The following is an 18,126-nucleotide window of genomic DNA, read 5'->3' as shown; positions in this document are numbered from 1 at the left end:
GTGCTATAGAATCAAAGATTCTATAGAATCAAAGATGAGCTCTACAGCCTGTTCCAAGAATCCAAGTCCTTTTATATTCTAGATCCAGACGGTATTTCTGAATGTGTAATCCTACCAGTCAACATGCCCTAAGTGCTCACTACATACTGGGCAATATTTTTGGGCTTTGAAAAATCAGTTCATTTAGTTCTCAAAATAACCTTAGGAAAAAACAAGAGTGAGGCTAGGAAACTGAGGCACAGGTCAGGGAACTTGCATAAGGTTATACTGCTAATATGCAGAACAGCCAGCATTGGATGCCAGCAGGCTGACTCCACAACCCACACATATATATCTGCCCCCTAGTCATCCCTAGGAGGGATGGTCCCCACCAGTGGGGCCAGTCTGAACGTTCTTCCCTAAATGTGTCTGTCCTACTCCCCCTGTTCTCTCTCACATTCCCCAGTGCCCAGGCCCATGCCAGATCTCAGTTTCCAAGCCATCTACCCTTTTTTGTAGCATAGGGCAGTCTTGGATGGCATTGTCCCCATGGGAGTCCAGAGAGCCCTGGGGTTTGGCTGAATGCTTTAGGAACATGTGCTTGGAGTCTACTGAATCTTGAAAGATTCATCCGTGCTCCTCACCTGTGAACTGGGGAGAATAATCCTATCCCATGCAAGTGGGGTAAAGGTTAAATGAAAAAAGGACATAAAGGGCTTTGAAAGCTTCTGTGATCACATCTACCTTTGAGCTCTACAGCATGTTTTACTAATTCTTCTTTTTATCTTTTATTATGCTCATTAGCATTCCTGTTTCCTTCCCACTGTTACCTTGTCTAGCTGCACATTAAGGAGACATGTACCTTGATAGATGGGTTGTTTGGGTATATTTTCTTTTAAAGAGAGGAGGCATTGGGTGCTCTGAAATCAACTATCCATGTACTTCTGGGAACTCATCTGCTTAAAGTCTTTAGGTTAAAACTGAAATCAGGGGCCAAGTCCAATTGCCCAGCAGTCCCCTCCAATTGTCCCCTTTCTTCACCTTCTCCCCTTGTTCAGCACATGGGCACTGCTTCATTTGCAACACACCAATAAGGAGACAGTTTCCTACTGTCCTCTTGTCTTGCAAGAATAGGACACAATTTTTTAACTCGGTTTACACTTTAAATGGATAAGTTGCAGCTTAGTGAATTATATCTCAGTGAAGCTGTTTTTTTAAAGCACTTTCAATAAGCAATGTGTAAACAAACAGGCCTGGCTATATTCCAATAAAACTCTATTTACACAAAAAATGGATTTCGGACTTCATGCTAATCACACAGGGTAGGTGAGAGGGTGTTGGTATACTTGTAAGATCCCAGGATTTGGAGTAAGACAGAGCTTGTTCTGAAACCTGGGTTGTTCTGTTCCCTGTGTGCTCTGCTTCCTGACACACATAGACATTCAAAATTGGCAGTTCCTTCCTACTCTAGCGCTATGGCTGATGCCCCATTTTAAGGGATGGGGATGTCAAAGTGAAGAAGCCACCATGACCGCCCTGCCCTTAAAGAACTCCACACTCTACTTGAGCTTATAGAAATGTACTTTTGTATTTATACATATACAGCTTCATGAGGTAGGTCAACAGGTGCTAGCAAGGCATGCAGCATGGGGTGAACAGCAGTCAGGGATGTCTTCCCAGAGTCTACGGGGAATAAAGCTTGAGCTAAACATTGGAAGATAAAAGCACACAAACTCCACATCGGACAACCTAGGTTCTAATCCCCACTCTGCCCCCTACTTGCCTGCTGTGTGATCTTGACAGAGAAACATCACCTCTTCTGAATTTTGGTGTCCACCCTCTCAGAAAAAGGAGGTGATAAGTAATGCTTCGCTTGTGAGATTGTTGTGAAATTTACAGGAGTCAATGGACAAAAGTATACAGCTTTAGGGGCTGAGCTAGATGTCAGATTAGGGGGACTTTATTAAAAATAAAAAATTTTTTTTAATTTATTTTTTATTGGTGTTCAATTTACTAACATACAGAATAACCCCCAGTGCCCGTCACCCATTCACTCCCACCCCCCGCCCTCCTCCCCTTCTACCACCCCTAGTTCGTTTCCTAGAGTTAGCAGTCTTTACGTTCTGTCTCCCTTTCTGATATTTCCCACACATTTCTTCTCCCTTCCCTTATATTCCCTTTCACTATTATTTATATTCCCCAAATGAATGAGAACATATAATGTTTGTCCTTCTCCGACTGACTTACTTCACTCAGCATAATACCCTCCAGTTCCATCCATGTTGAAGTAAATGGTGGGTATTTGTCATTTCTAATAGCTGAGTAAAAAAATCTGTGAATCCCTACATACTGTGTCAGTGATTTGGAAGTAGTTCAATGTGTGTATGTAAGCACATGTCCATCTTGGCAACGGTATTGAACACAGATCCATTTGAGGGAACTTATTCCTGATAAAGGCCTGGGGAGGCCAAGAAGACTGGACAGCTCCACACCACGGCAGCACCTCCTCCCCACCACTAGCCTAATGTGGATTTATCTGTTGTTGTACAAATAACAGGTGTACAATTTCCTTTATCTTTATGACACTCCCATGTAGTTAGAAGCAGGAGATATTATTTTCATTTTATCAATGCAGCTATTAAGGCTAAGAAGTGAGTTAGCTTAAACCATGGAACCAGTAGGGCAGAAAGGGCCCTGAAGGTCATTTAGTCTGACCTTCATGCTGTGGCTATGTGCTCTCATCAGCATTTCTGCCAAGGTCTTATCCAGCTAATGCCTGGTTATTTTTCAGGGGCAGGGTGTTCAATCTATAAGCAACAGTAGTCTGTGGGTTTGGGAAAGCTTTTTTCTGACAAGGCTAAACTAGAGTCTATCTGGGCATTGACATCTGAGAAATCTGGGAGAAATCAAATCTCGGCTTTACCATTCACTAGCTGGGCAAGTGATCAATCTCTCCAAATCTCCCTATCCTCACTTATAAAATAAGAATCCAAAATATCTACTTTCTAGAGTTATTTTGGTAACTAAACAAATAATAATTAGAAGATTCTCTGGCAAATATAAAGCAACACACATATAAGTTGTCATTGGTTTCACTGTTATAATAAAGGTTTTTCATCTTGACGGTATCATCATGCATTGTTGCTGGACAATGAATTGGTTCAACCCTTTTGATGGATCAGCATTTAAATATACACATTCCTTTTGAGTCACAAAATCTACTTCCAGGAATTTATTCTATAGATCTAAGTCCACATCTGTATGATGCACATGTTTAAAGATATTATTCATCTGTATCATTAACAAATTAAAAACACTGGAAATAATCTTAGTGTCCTTCAGTAGGGAATTAATTAAATTCATTACAATATAGCAATACAATGGAATACACTGTTGTATTGTTAGAAGAATGAAGTCTCTCTCTATATATAAATACCAGTATAGACTAACATTTAAGATATGTTATTTAGTGGGAAAAGTAAACTGCAGTACAATGTATATGGACTAAACCAATGTAATAAAAAAATAAAAGTGAATATAATATATTCACACACATACCTACATGTACTCTTAGACTGTATCTGGAAAAATTGCATTTTTGGAGAGAAATCAGGGAACTGACATCTTACTATATGCATTTTGCACTGTTTTAATAGTTTTTACCAGGATATGTGTTCCTTTTATAGCAATAGAAATAAAAGGACCCTAAAAATGCTGACTTTCTTACTAAACATTAAGTTCCAAAGGGTCAGAAGCACATCACTTTCTTCATCTCAAAAGATGGCCCCTCCATGCCACCAGGCCAATCCTCAGAGCTATGCTGTCTCTTCTCTCTTTCATCTGATTCTCAGTGACTCCTATCCACTGTACTTTTCACATTGATCCAGAATCAGACTGCTTTTTGCCACTCTGCTACTCCCTCCTTGTGCTGACCCACTGTCGTCTCTCACTCAGACCTCAGTACTACCCTCACTACTGGTCTCTTGGTCTCTTCTCCACAGAGAAAGAAGCACTACTGAGCTTTCTTAAAACCTAAGTCAGATCAGATCAATTATCCACTCAAAACCCCTACATAGGGGCACCTGGATGGCTTAGTTGGTTAAATGTCTGCCTTCTGCCTAGGTTATGAGCTCAGGGTCCTGGGATCAAGCCCCACATGGGGCTCTCCACTCAGTGGTGAGTCTGCTTCTCTCTCTCCCTCTGTAATCTCTCTCGCTTTCACTCTCCCTCAAGTTAATAAATAAAATATTTTTTTAAAAAACCCCAAATAGAACAGATGTCCTTACCATGGCCCAAGGACTCACACAGCTATGGCCCTCATCACTCCTTGAACTCCACATCCTAACTTCATTTCTCCTGCTCATTCTGTTCCATCCACACTAGCCTGTCATGTTGCTTGAACTCTCCCACCGGTGCACCAGCTTTTCCCTCAGCTTGGAAGGTACTGCCCTCATATATCTATAGAGCTGCCTCTCACAACCTTAAATCTCACCCTAGTCCTTCCTTTCCCACTTTTACAAAATAGCACCTTTCTTATTCTTCATTCCCTCATCTTGCCTTGTTCTTCTACATGACGATATTCCCCACCTGACACTATTTGTCCATCTGTTGGTGTAGTCTTATTTTTCCTATTAGAGAGCAAACTTTGATATAATCCTTGGCAGACAGCACAGTGACAAGCACATGGATTCCCCAGTAAATGCCTGTTGAGTTTTGTTGGACTATATATTAGTATAATAAAATGAGACCTGGACCAGAACAAGGAGACCTGAACTCTGGTTCTCCATCAGTCATGCCCTATTGACATTAAGCAGTTCTTATCACTTCTGTAAGGCTCAGATGGTAGCAATAGCTTCCAGCCCAGTGTCTCTAGGCCCCTGGCAATTTCTGAAGTTGTAATAGCAGTGTCATTTTCAGTATTTCAGAATGTCAGAAAAGTTTTCCTAAAGTGTGTTCTATGGAATGCTAATATATGTTCCTCAACAAATAAAGAGTTCCAAGGATAAACAAACAAATGAAAAACCTTCAATTTTTAATGTACCAATGGGTCTATTTTCCAAATTTATTGTTCCTTGGAATTTTGTGTATGTATGTGTGTGTTTGCATGCATGTGTGGGTACATGTATGTAGTTCATCTCATAATACGAGAATTCAGTAAAATACATGTTGGAAAAGGCTGGACCAGGCAGATTCACAGACACAACAAGGTCAATGAGTAACACTAATTTCCTCACATTAACCAAAGGTAGTTAGAAAAGTTTCCGATGTATGATAGACAAAGAACTTAATCATGGTTTCAAACATGCAAACATGAGGCCCATGTCCTGCTTCTCCCATCATCACCCCTCCACTACTCCATTATTACCCTGAAGGCTGTACTCCAGTCAAATGTGCAGCTCTCTGGATATCCCAGGCTGTTCTATGACCCATGGCTTTGTACTTTATGTTTTCCTTGATGGAAATGAACTTCCCTTCATTTTCTGTCATTGTTCTTTGCTCATTTCTCAAGATTAGCTTAAAAATGACTTGTTCTGATTGACTCCTTTACATCTTCACTGTATCCCACACTCTTCCTCTGTTATAACACCCACAATAATGACATCATGTAAAGCTTACATGTCTGTTTTTCTCACTGATGCTGAGCTCATCAAAGTTATGGTTCTGGTACCAATCAGCCTACTTTGTAGCACATAGCAGAGACCTGCAGTTAGGCAGTTGGGAAGGAGAGAAAGAAGGTAGAAAGAAGGAGAAAGGTAGGAAAAAAGGAAGGAGGAAGTCTGGAAATCATTGCACAAGTGAGAGGAACTAAAATAAAGAGAGAAAACAGAAGCTGGGTAGAGTGCACAGCCTGAGAGTCTGTTGTCTGAAGAAGCTTTGCCCTGAGGAACCACCATCCCATGACATGTTTATATTTGTTCCATGAAAAAAGTGTCCATGGACAAGCAAGTTGAGAAATGTACATCAAGATAACACCCTTGTGGAAATATACAATGCCCACAAGCATAATAAAAGATCTGAGAAGTATTCTCTCCATCAATTTGTATATTTATTCAGCAAACAGTTACTGGGCACTGTTGATGAATCCAACACTTTGAAGGATATCCAGATGAACCATGAACCTCACAGCCCATCTGATGGAAGAGAAAACAATTTGAAACTTATTTGATTTTCATAACTACCCAATTAGAATGATCAAATATTACAATGCCAATTTTATAGTCTTAATAACAAGGACAGAGTTTTACTGACAGAGAACTCCCACTTCGGAGTCTGGAGAATGAATTGCTGGATCTGTCACCTTCTCACTAGAAGGCCTGGGGTGACATACCTAAATTCTCTCCATGCCTCAGTTTACTTACCTAATGGATACCAATTATTGGTCCTTCTTCAAACAGATCAAACAACTTAATGTAAAGGAAACAAAAGTCCGTGAAGCACTTGATATCTATGGCCTCTTAAGTGCTAGTTTTCATCGTCATCATAAGTTGTATTAATGTATTAGACTTACTTAGGGTCCCATGATGAGTAAGTTTTGGGAAAGAATTCAAAGCCATATCTTCTAAGACAAATACCTATGCACCTCCCATATGAAGAGCAGGCTGATAAACACAAAACCATGGGTGTGAAAGGAGGCTCTGGTTTTCTTCTAGTGTCTAGTGGCCATATGGTCTCTCATCAAGATCCTTTACTCCTGGCTCTAAAAATTAACCCTTTAGCACATGTCACAATTAGAAAAGTATGCCTTGAGTTGAGTTCCTCTCTCACTCTCTAACTTTGCCCATCAGCTCTTATTCAGACCTCTGCAGTAACAGAAAGACTTGGCCTTCTGTGCCATGAGAACATCTTGGAGCCAGCGATTACATTCTGACAGGCCTCTAGGATGATTAACAACCAGCATTTCCAGCATGAAATGGGTCACACTTGAAATACATGCAAGCGATGTACAGAATTTATGATAACATTGCTCATCCTAAGCAAAGGGGCTGTGCCATTTTTATTCACTCACTCAACATTCATCAAGCCATATTTATGTGTCAGGAACTGGGCTAGACATTGGGGCCAGAGAGAACAGAACACAGTCCTTGCTCTCAGAGAGATTCAGACTAGAAAAAAATGCTCTCAATTTCTCCAGGTAAGGTTCTTCTTTTCTTAAGGTTCTAAAGAATATATGTCATCTGCTCCAGCTGTCATTTTCCAGAGGAGTAAACAGAGGCCCAAAGATGTAAAGTGACTCACCCAAAGACACAAAGCAAGTTAATGGCAGGCTTGATTAGATATCTTAAGCAAAGGCATGATCCTTCACAGATAAAAAATACATATGTTCATAGGCTGATGATATAAAGAGGTCTGAGGTTTCTCTAGGGCCTACCCTGGTTTCCTTTTGACCTTGGACATGTGGCTTGCTGATGAGTCTCAACACTGTTGTATGGAATGTCCATTTCTGCTTCTTGACAAGAGCTCTTTGGGGTATTTAAAAATACATTACACAATGTGATAGCTGGAGCATGTTCTCATGGATGGTTACACAGGAGTCACAGTTCCACTCCTTGCTCTGTCACTGAGATGGTATGATTGACGGCCTGGGTGCTGGTGACCCTGGGCCAAATCTCTTAATGTTCTTTCCTCCTCCACAGAATGGCGAGGACAATGGGAGTTCCCAGGCACACTGGTCCATTGTGAGGATGGATTGTTTCTCTGTGCCCATAAAACTCTCTGAGTTCCGCTGAGAAAGGCCCGATTATTATGATCCCCTCGAGAGTTCCCCCTCCTTGGTAACAAAAGTGAAATTGTACTTTATCTCATTAGTTACACATTATATACTGGTCACCTACCAAGAACTTGCAAGATTTCACATGTAAATTAGCCTGGGCCCACAGGCAGGCAGCCAAACTGGCATAAAAAGCGGGTGAGGTGTGAGCCATACTGAACTGGGTGTCCTGGGGCTTGGATTCTCAAATTGGCTCTGTCCCTCACCTAGTATGTGGCAAACTTCTGGATCTCTTTCCTGATCTCCCTGGCACTCATCAGATGGAGATAATGATCCTATCCTTGTTTTTTCTGTGTTGCAGAATGGCAATGGGGCTCCCACAAGAAAACAGATATAAAGGTACTTTTTAAATAGCAAAGCCATATATAAGAATCAGCTATAACTAATACAGATAGCTTCTAGCTCATGGAAAGCTTGTCTCAAAAGCCTGTAAGTCATGGGCTGAAATCTTGGGACATCAACTCTCCTCAATATCATGTCATGTGTAGGAGTTAGGTTCCCAAGCAAGCTGAGAGAAGCCTACTTTGCCCCAAATTGTAAAAAAGTACAGGTATAAAAGATACAATTTCTATTGTACCCAACTACTTTTGATAATTTAGTTTCTCAGAGAAAATGCATTCTGGATCCTATGTCCCTCAGAAGACATCTCCCTTTCCAGCAACTTTAAGTGGTAGGAGGTCACAAACTTGGAAGCTAGACAGGTTGAATTCAAGTCCCTACTCCTGCCATTCCTGACTTATATGAGTACAGACAAATGAATGAACCTCTCTGATCTTCAGTCTCCTCATCTGTGAAATGTAGTCAATGATGACCAAAGTGGGATGGTTAAATCAAGTTCAGCTAAGTACTATGCACAGGGCAGTTCCCTTCCTGTACATGAAGACCTTACTTACTCTCTTCATTTGCATAAAGAAGGTACCTTTCCACAGCTCCACAGAGATCTCTCCTGAGGAGTCTGAGGTGTGGGGATAGAAGATAGCTAGCTACCCTGTGAGATGAGAGGTCTGGCCTCAGTCTTCCTTGTTGGCTCTACCTATAGGGAATTGAATCACACTCATGAGGTTCAAAGGAACCACACATGGCTACTAGAGTCACCTCCTCATTCAACAGGAGCAAAGAGGTAGCAAGAATTCTCTAGTGAGGTGAAAGTATTCTGTATGATATCGTAATGGTGGATATATGTCATATACATTTACTCAAAGCCACAGAATATACAAGACTGAGAGTGAACCCTAGTGTACACTACCAATTTAGGGTGACAATGACGGGTCAACATACATTTATCAGTTTAGTAAGTGCACCACTCTGGTGGGGAATATTGATAATAGGGCAGGCTATGCAAGTGTGCAGACAGGGGAGAGATGAGAAATCTCTGTACCTTCCGTTTGATTTTGCTCTGAACCTAAAACGACTCTAAAAAATAAAGTCTTAAAAAAATTATCCAGTGGCAATAAATGCAAACCATAAGCTGTCATTCAATTCCTTTAGTAAATCACATTTTATTCTGATCCTCAATGGCCTGCAAGTCAGGCTTATCAACTTAAAATTTAACAACAAACTTGAAGGTACATTCCTTAATGTGATACATTTGATTTAGACTTCCAATCTGGCCATTAGAATTATCTCTTTATTTGAAAAGACTAGTATCTGTTAAAGAAGTTTTTTTTTCTTTTTCCCTGTCATGATGCAAACTTTCAAACATACAGAAAATTCTATAATGAATACCTATATACCCACCATCCACTTAACATTTTTTCTACTTATTTTATCACATGCCTATCTATCCATCTCTGTTACCATTCATCAGCTCATCTTATTTTTCCATGCATTTTAAATTAAACTGAAGACATCTGTGCATTTTCTCCCTAAATACTTTAGCATGAATATCATTAACTAGAGTTCAACATTTGTTTCTTTTGTTTAACATTTGTTATTTGTTTTCTTTGGAGGTAAAGGTTAGATACAGTGCAAGGCACAAATCTTATGTGAACTTTCATGATGAGTTTTGACAAATGCATGTGCTTGTCTAAGGAAAGCCCTTATTGAGATATGAAACCCTGCCATTGCCCACTAGAAAGAAGTCCATTCCCATTCAGACTCCAGAGACAACCACTTTTCTTTTTTTCCCCCATTACAGGTTTTGCCTGTTCTAGAACTTCAAATAAATGGGATCAAACAATATGTACTTTTTTTTGTGTAAGGCTTCTTTTACTCAGCAAGGTTTTTGACACTCACCCATAGTATTGTGTGTATCAGTAAATTGTTCATTTTTATTGCTGGTCAGTAGTCATTTGTATACCTATGCCACCATTTGATTGCCTATTTCTTATAAATGGACAATTGGCTATTTCCAGGACTAGAATGAACACATCTACTGTGAATATTCTGATAAAAGTCTTTCATGGGTATGTGCTTTCCTTTTCTTTGATAGGTGGCAAGTTGCAGATCCACTGGATCATAGATTAGGTGTGTGTTCAATTCTACAAGATACTCACAAGCCCTTTTCCAGTGTGGATATACAATTTTGCACTCTGCCAATGATATATGGGAGCAGTAGTAGCTCTACACCCTTGCCAACATTCATGGTTATCGATCTTTTTAATTTTAGCCATTTTGCATTATCTTACCATGAAAGTGGGTTTTTAGAAGACTTGGGGATATCTGAAAATAATTTAAGCAAAACATCTATGAGCCACAAAGTATTTTGGGGAGCTATATTTCTAGTTGTATTATTTTTGGGTGTGTACTGAACTAGAGGGTTAACAGTAAGAGAAGCTGCATTCTGAAATTGTCAAAACACTGAGATAATAAGTATAGCTGATATAATATGCCTATGTTCTAGGGACACTTCTTTATGGCTCTTTACAGACATAAACCCCCAATAACTAGCATATATTGAATGGTTACTATGTGCTAAGTGCCTAGCACTTTCCTGATCTAATTAAATCTTCTCTACAAGTCTGCTGAGTCAGTATCACATGCCATTTTCCATAGTTGAAGAATCTGACTTGCTCAAAACCAGTGCATGATCAGGGGCCAGGATCTGAACCTATTTTGGTCTAACTCTGGGACCTATGCTCAGAGCAGACATGGCACCACATTGCCTCACTGCTGCATGGTCACTCAGAGACAGAAGCTGTCATGTCATAGATCTTTCTCTCTGCATTTGGCTCAAATTGCCAACCCTCTTTAAAGTTTTTACCTGAGCAAACTGTACGGGAGTGTATGACTTTTGTTGGCTCAGCACTCTGCCAGAGAGAGGAAACAAAATTTCTGTGACCCAGGAAGCCATGAGTCTGTTTCCCCTAAGGCAAGTCATTTCTGGCTGTTTCAATTTCATTCACTTAGCAACTTCTGAGATTCAACCTTCCTTCCGTCTCTGGAAGTTAACTTGAAGCCTAATTGAGATATACATCTCCTGCCGCCAGCTTCAGGCCCTGTGCTGACTATCGTCTGACACAGAGGCTAATTAGTGAGGCAGCTGGGCACTTGTCACAGCACAGCTAGTCTTGCTTAGGAGGCAGGGGGTGCATGGTTATAATGGAGCATTTCTTCTGGAGTCAGAGGGACCTGCATTTGACTTCTGACTTGATCACATCCTAACCGTGCTACATCTGGGTAAATTGTGTTATCTTGCTAAGACTCGCTTTCTGCATCTGTAAAATGGGTATAGCAGTCTCAATATATGCATCATGGAGTTCTTGTGAGGATTAATTGAGATAACAACTAAAATATCCACTACAATTCATGAACTAGTGCTCAAGAAATGTAAAGTATGACATTGATTGTTTGGTGGTGTCTGTCTTCATTGGAGATGATTATCAAGTGAATGGGTGTTACTGCCAGGGTGGTGAGTATCTATAGTCAATGTTGGAAAGGATGAACATTTAATTCAATACCAACTAAATGCTGGATTACCTTCATTAATATTTTTAATGAAGTAGTTACTATTCCCATTTTACAGATGAGGAAAGTATGTCCCAAAGTGGTTAAGTAACATTACCAAGGGCAATAAAGGTGAATCACAGGATCACCACACAGACACAAAATGATTGTGTAAAAAACTCCCCTCGGCAGGTGCTGTGTTAGGCTGTCCATGGCCACTGGAAATGCTGGGTACTAATCCTGTTTGACTTGGCAGGTAGAGCAGGAAACTTAAAACAGACCTCAATTTTTGCAGTGGGTAGAATATAGTGTTAAAGAATGATATAAAAAGAAAAGGATGGGTTCAACTGTTGAAAGACCTGCTTTTAATTTCTGACTTCATATCTTTCCTCAAGTGTGACCTTAGGATAGTTATTTGATCAACTGGAGTCTAGATTTTCTTATCTAGGAAATGGGCACATTTTGGAAGATCACAAAGGCAACTACATAGTGAAATACAAAGCCCTATGGGCAGGTTATTCCAAAGAAGACAGGAGGCCTCGGATAAATCACCAGCCTTGAGAATGGAAGGCTCACACAATATCATAAGCGCCAGTGTGATCCTACTGATGTATACTGTCTGGAACCAGTCCTGATTGCAACTATATCTCACATGTATTTGAAACCTTGCTCTGAGCATTCATCAAATGCTTCTTGCTGTCCTAAGAAATTGCCCCTGCCCTCCAAGAAGCACCCAAGGCAAAAGAGAAAACAGATTTGAGAATAGACACCTCAGCAGCAATGTGACATGTTCAATAAGGGAGTACTTCCCATCTTCCAACCACGGGGGGAGGTAGGCATGCAAAATGCTTTTATCCCTACTGCACAAGAAGCGGCTGGAAGTCAGAAAGGTCCTGTGCCCTGCCCAGAGTTACACAGCCAATGAGAAGTGGAGCCCAAACATTTCTAACTCTAAATCCACAGCATCATGTGCAATAGGATTTCCACAACAGGAGGAGTTGATTAATTCTGCTTAGCTCAAGTCACAGCTCGAGCCCCAGAATGTTCTCTGGATACAGTCAGCTAGCCCTTATTTTGGGGCCACCTGAACAAGAACACATCTTTGCCTGTGGGCAATATTATGTGTGGGTCTCATGTCCGCTGAATCTGCTAGCCAAAAGCTATGCCTGCAGCCAGGGCCCTAGCACCCTCCTTTTCCCAAGAGGAAAGGGCAGTTGGGAAGTACATATGATGGGAACTGCAGGGCCTGCTCCATGACACCAACTGCACAGGAAGCCAGGGAAAGGATGGCAGGAAAGCAGGAGATATCTGTTGCATCATTTCTCACAAGCCAGGCTGTGGGCCGACTTAGCATCAACCTCAGGGCACACTATAATCAATTAGTTGGTCAGTCAACAAACACTGTGCAGCTGCAATGGGTCAGATCTTGTGCAAAGCACAGGAGGATACCTAAGGAGGAGTAAGTAAGATCCAAACTCCTTCAAGAAGCTTTTAATCTAGTGAGAGGATAAGACAGATGCATTTGAAACTTCAACTAACTATATAAGGTAGCACTTTGTCTTCACATTGAGTTAAAGCCCTCCAAATGAGACAGAGAAAGTTAATTACCCTCATACTCGTTTTTCTGTATTTACTAATATGATCTCCCAAGTTTCATCTGGGCATATGACCACCCAACAGAGGACAATAGTGCCCAGCTATGTTGCAGCTCAGTATGGTCATGAGACGGTGTTCCAGTAGTGGAAATGATGTGTGCATCTTCCAGATCCCATTCTTTTAAAAAATCTGTTTGTGCCTTCCACTTCCTCTTTCTTTTTCCCTGTGGATGTGGTACTGATGAAACAACTTTGACCATTCAGAAGAGCATATTGCCCTGAGGAAAGGTTGAGCCACAGGGAGAAGGAATGATGGCCTTATATGACATAGAACAGAGAAACAGACCTATCTTAAATGGTCTTGTTAAGTGAGAAAGTTCTATCTTGCTGGAATCATTGTACTTTGGACTTAGCTGTGCTCTAAAGTAATTTGTTATGTATTAAGCTATAGATAGATTGCAGTTATGGCCCATTGGTTTATGCACTCATTCATAAACATTTATTGGGCATCTCTACACTATCAGGCACTGTGCAAGGCACTCTGACATACATTATCACAGTTAATCCTTATAACAATCTAAAGCCAAAGATTATTGCTATCCTCACTATAAAGATAAGGAGATGGTCTTTTAGAGCTATGTATAACTTTCCAGAGGTCACAGAGTGAGTAAAGGGCTGATCAGAGACAAAAATGAAAATCTTTTTCCTGTCGAAAAGAAAGTTACACTCCTTCCACAATACCTACATAGAACTGAAACAAGAGCTGGAGATACTGAGTTATAAGACATTGTCTTCATTTTAAGAAATAATTCTGTGTTTAAGACTCAAGAAACGATGATAAACCCAACTACACAGTAAAGATCAACACAAGCAATTGTTATTTGAGCTGTTATAGCTGAACTACCTTGCAATGGGCTGGTGTGTTTTCAAGAGCAAAGGGTTCCTGAGGCCCTATTGGAAAGGCCCCATTCTATTGAAAGAACCTATTCAGAGAAGCAGAAACCCTGCCTCTGCCAGCCCCCCTCTATTAGCCCTGCCCTCTAAATAAGGAGTCATGATAAATTGGACCTCATCATCCAACATGCCTATATTTATTATGTATATATGAGTACAGCCTATAGAAAGAGAAATAATAGTCATTTACCATCAGGAATATTCACCAGTGGGAATTATGGGAAAAGCACATAATTTATAGGCAGTGGCTGTGAGAATGCTCCCCCTCGTCCAGAAAGGCCATAAATTGCAGAAGGAGATACACAGATAACAATTCTTTAGACTTGAGAAAGGCAAGAACAGTTTTATATTATGTAATTACCTAAATCCACCACATTCACATCCGAGATTTATGGTAACAGAGCCATGCATGGGCCCAAGGCATTTTCTCCTGATTTATAGGGAGACATGCAGAATAGGAGAAAGGGCCATTGAGGGTCCTACTGCAGGAAGAATATGCCATTTGGGACCCAGCCTACTCCTGCCTGAGGAGAGGATGGAGAGAGATGTGAATAATGCTGGGCTCTAGTGCCCATCATTGTCCTTGGAGACACAGGAAGCAGTTCTCTCTAAAACACAAATCGGCCATGTCAGACAAATGCTGGTCACCTTCACACATTTCTTATGGACTCAGATTAAAACCCATACTGCAAGCCAAGAGACTCAAAGTTCTTCATAATCTCTTCTCAACTGCCTCTACCAGCTCAGATCCCACAGCCATTTCCATGTGCACTGTACTGACTTTATCTTTCCTTAAACCAAGATGGCCTTTCATATGTCTTATCTGGTACCCTGCTGCCTGGGCCTAGGAATCTCCTTCTCTACTCCTGGGACCCCAGCCTTTCTGTATCTATGCAGAAGTTCAGCTCAAATGCCAATTCCTAAACAAGTCTCCTGGAACTGGCTGGCTCTTTAGCACTCACTCAGCCCATCCCCTACTGCCCCATGTTACTACACTACACACAGGTCTGCAATGTTTCTTTATGTGCGTATGTGCCCCATAGATGCTGTAGGCACCTTTATGGCAGAGACTTTGATATTAGGAAAAAAACACAGGCTTTGGAGTGATTCCATCTTGAATTCAAATCTGAAGTCCAACATTCAACAGCTTCAAAACCTTAGACAAGTTGCTGACCTGTTTCCTATAAATATAAGACGAAGATGATATCCATCTTGCAGGATTGGTATCCTCATTAAATCTGATAATGATTATTAAGTGCCTTTCATTCAACAAATATCATCTTGATTCCTGTGCCTTATCCACACCTTTATCTCTAATGCTCAGTATAGTTTCTGGCACACAATATGTGCCATAAGTATCAGATAGATGAATAAGTCAATAATGCTCCCTGTGATTTGGGATTTCTTCTGTAAAGATGTTTTAAAGATATTACTTATCATTGACCTAGCTTTTGGAACTCAGAGACCTCTAAGAAAAACAGCTACCATGCTTCTTATAGGAGCCTTTGTCAGAGTTAAGGTTAGAAAGTTGGCTTGAGAGTGTCTAATAACATCAACTTCATGGAAACAGCTTTCCATGTGGACACACTTAGGAGCTTGGCAAGACACTAAAAAATGTGCTATCTCATCCATCTCCCTGTACCTACCTGGCCAGGGATCCATTGCTCTACTCTCCAGGTTGTTAAAATATCTCACTTAATCATGTAACCATGCCTCTACACAGAGAAGGCAGAGCAAGCACAGACACATACAAACATGCACCTTCTAGCTCTCTACTGTGGGCACCACCACCTTTACACTCCATCCTGCTGAGTTACTGAGACATCAGAGTTGAAAAAGACTTTGTAGCTACTTACTCCTATATAGAAAGCCCTATTAGCAATCTTACAGCATCTTCTTGAATGTATCTGTCTCTCCCAAACAACTTTCTTTTTTTTAAATATTTTATTTATTTGAGAAAGAGAGAGAGAGAAAGCACATACATTAGCAGGAGGGAGAAGGAGAAGCAGGCTCCCCACCAAGCAGGGATCCCAATACAGGGTTCAATCCCAGACCTTGTGATTGTGACCTGAACCAAAGGCAGATGCTTAACTGACTGAGCCACCGAGGTGCACCCCCTCAACAACTTTCTGATATCTCTGATTATTGTAAAGTTATTAATTATATGGAAATAATATCTCCAGCCTGCAGCTATTATCCTCTAGCCCAAATTTCCAGGCAGGGCCATAGAGAAATGAAGATGAAGTTACCCTCTAGTTGTATTTTCTGTACACTAAATACCCCCTGTTTTTTTTGTTTGTTTTTACTGCTGTTGTACTAACTGCACTTTGCTAGGAACCCTCCTCTAAAAGTTTTCCCTCTATGATTCTTAACTTGGAGAATCTAATGAAATCTTTCTAGGAAAATGCATGAACATGTTTACCTACATACAAACGTCTGCATTCAACTTCAAGGTGTTTATGCAATCATCAAATCCCACCTATCAATCCCCAAAGAAACAGTCTTATTCTGGAGTGTGATTCCTTAGAGTTTGGGCCTTACCTAGTCATGATTTTACTCCAGATCCCAGCACAATACTGGCACCTGGCAACTGCTCATTAGATAAGTGTTAAATAAATGAAATCTGGTGTTCATGAGCCTTACAAGGTGCCAAAGACTGAGCTGCATTCTTTTAGGTACTTCTAATCCACAAAGCAGGTTGGAGACTGCTACTCCAGTTTACAGGTAAATAAAGTGAGTCCCAGAGATCACAAAGCTGGCAAGTGATAGAGCCAGAACTGGGACCCAGATATCAGGGTCCCACAAACTCATGGTACTTCCCAAAGCAGCCTTCCATTGTTTTCCACCTCCCAGCATGGAGCTTCCCTGCATCTTTTTCTTCCTTGAGGCACATATTACTCAAAGGAGACATAAAAGCCTTTATCAGAACTAAATTGTGTTTCTGCCTAAGTCTGTACTCTGGGTGGGGGAGATAACTACAAGTAGTGCTCTCTCTCCCTTGTGAAGAGTTGCAGTACTAACATGTTGACTATGATAGCAGGCTATGTGTCTAAAATCTCAGACAGTTGTTATTCCACAAACTCTAAGATTATACCATCATTGATATTTTCTTTGCCCCTTCAGATCTGCTCTCTCTCACAGATCTTAGCAGGATCTATGTCCTGGGAAATTGACATAAAGGCTGCATCAACAGGCTTTTTGCCCTTGGACTTCCTGTAGAATTCAGTGGGAGGCACCAGCAAGAGATGGAGGTGAAAGAAGAAGATGAAGTCTGGAATTTATTCCCTGGCTCTGTGCAAAAGTTTCGCTGCACTCCTATAAGGGGGTCCTCTCCCCAGAGCTACTTTCTTTGGGTTGTGGTTACTCTCCTCCTTATGCTTCCAGATCTAGGGGGCATATATAGCCCACGGTCCTGCATTACCCCTTGTTGTTTTCCTTAAACCTACTCACACCTTTATAATAATCTCTTTGATAAACTTTCCTAGTTTGAGTGTGCCATATGTTACTTGCTGGGACCCCACCTGATGCCTGCCTACCACCCTTATCCCATCTGAGTGAAGATGTTTGGCATTTATAGGAAGAGAAAAGAAACCAAGGAGTCTTAGATTATTAGAGCTGGAAAAGACCTTTGAGTCCATTCCCAAACCCCTTATTCTATGAATAGTAATGGTAGTAGTGTCATAACAATGCTAATTATTAAGCTTCTTCTGTGAATTCAAGTGCAATGGGTCCTGCTTTATATAAATTATCTCAATTCCTTATACTTTTCCAAAGTAGACACCAGAGTCCCTGTTTAAGAAGAAGGAGACAGAGGCGCAAAGAATAACTTGCTCAGAACCTCACAGGTGGTAGACAGTTGAGTGAAAATTTGAGTCCAGCTTTATCTAATTCCAAACCATATGATCTTCATACTAGATGTCCTGCAGATGATGGCCCTGAGACCCA

The 18,126-nt window shown here is 40.9% G+C and overlaps 1 protein-coding gene across 18 annotated transcripts in view; it reads right to left on the bottom strand.

The window, feature by feature from the left end:
• DAB1 (DAB adaptor protein 1) overlaps positions 1 to 18,126 on the bottom strand; it is a 1,117,693-nt gene that overhangs the window by 816,547 nt on the left and 283,020 nt on the right. Inside the window, exon 1 of one of the 18 annotated variants that reach the window (XM_049110393.1) lies at positions 7,349 to 7,622. The exons of the other annotated variants lie outside the window; for them this stretch is intronic. The gene's annotated coding sequence lies outside the window, so the exon portion shown is untranslated. Of the gene's footprint in view, positions 1 to 7,348; positions 7,623 to 18,126 lie in introns of those variants that run through there. 18 annotated transcript variants of the gene reach the window in all.

This window comes from Canis lupus, chromosome 5 (assembly GCF_003254725.2).
Source record: "Canis lupus dingo isolate Sandy chromosome 5, ASM325472v2, whole genome shotgun sequence".
In the NCBI taxonomy this organism is placed as follows: Eukaryota; Metazoa; Chordata; class Mammalia; order Carnivora; family Canidae; genus Canis; species Canis lupus.
Note: the sequence above shows the minus strand (reverse complement) of the source record. Positions and strands in the feature narration are given on the sequence as shown.